Source organism: Mytilus trossulus, chromosome 3 (assembly GCF_036588685.1).
Source record: "Mytilus trossulus isolate FHL-02 chromosome 3, PNRI_Mtr1.1.1.hap1, whole genome shotgun sequence".
NCBI lineage: Eukaryota > Metazoa > Mollusca > Bivalvia > Mytilida > Mytilidae > Mytilus > Mytilus trossulus.
The window spans coordinates 56,532,213-56,533,446 of record NC_086375.1 but is presented as its reverse complement, the minus strand read 5'-3'; positions in this window follow the sequence as shown (position 1 = coordinate 56,533,446).

Below are 1,234 nucleotides of genomic sequence, written 5' to 3'. Positions count from 1 at the left end.
CTGCTGTAAAAACTTTAAAGATGTGGTATACATTAGGCTGCTGATTTCTTTCTTTTTCCTTATTATTATTATTATTATTATTATTATTATTATTATTATTATTATTATTATTATTATCTTCCAGGGATTTTTTTATGTATAAATTATATACAGAATTACTATACGGTATGGGGTTTTGATCACTGCTCTTTGATTGATTGGATTATTGTTCGTTGTATGTCAAGTGGCAAATATCCCATGCATTTTCAAAACGAGAACACATTACTAAACAATATATACAATAGGTTTAAGTTTTGCAGGATTAAGCCGATGCAGATTATTGCCTGACTTCTATAGAATTGTCAGCTGTCTAATTTGCAATCATACCGGTCACATCGATCTCATTATTTTTTATATATGTATTTGCCAAGACTGTCATCATTTAATAGCCTCAGACCGTACTCACTGGTTGAAGTTTCAAAGGTTTTTTCTGCATTCCGGCCATTTTTATGATACGGGAAAATATAAAAAAAAAAATAACCTAACCAAAAATATAAGAAGATAACCTAACCAAATATTGTTATGGTAATCCTTGAGAAGCGGACATGACCCACTTTCAAGATTCAGAATTGGACACCTCATTAAGTTATTTTTCTTTAAATAGTAACTTTCAAAAATCACATGTCCTAAAATATGACCTATAAAGGTAATATGTGTGCGTTTTGTAATTTATTCTATTTTTAACGAAACAAAGATCGTGTGTTGGTCATCAATCAATGTACATGTGAATGAACGTTACACGCGATGTCGGCCAGATAAATTCATTCATAAATATTTGCAAAACAATAAACATTGTTTGATAGGCGTGTCCTAGTATCATTTACGTGACGTCACGTGTATGACAATAGTAATACACTTGACACTCGATGATTGACATTAATTTACATCTTAATTTTGATTGGTCAACATGGTCAGTAAATAATTTACATAAGAAATATCAATGTGGCAACTGAATAAACTTAAAAAAATTAACTTGCACATTTCGGCATAAGAAAGTTTTCAAGTTTCGATTAGGACACTTAGTTTTTAAGTTTTTACAATATGAGAAAATAAAATATAAATGTCCGATATTAGGTTACAGGGTTTAAAAAAAGTTACAAATGAAATAGTCCCTTGCACTGTACTTGAACTATCGAGTAGCCATGTTGGCTTTTAAAATTATTCCGCTACTATTAATGCATATATTTTGAAAAAG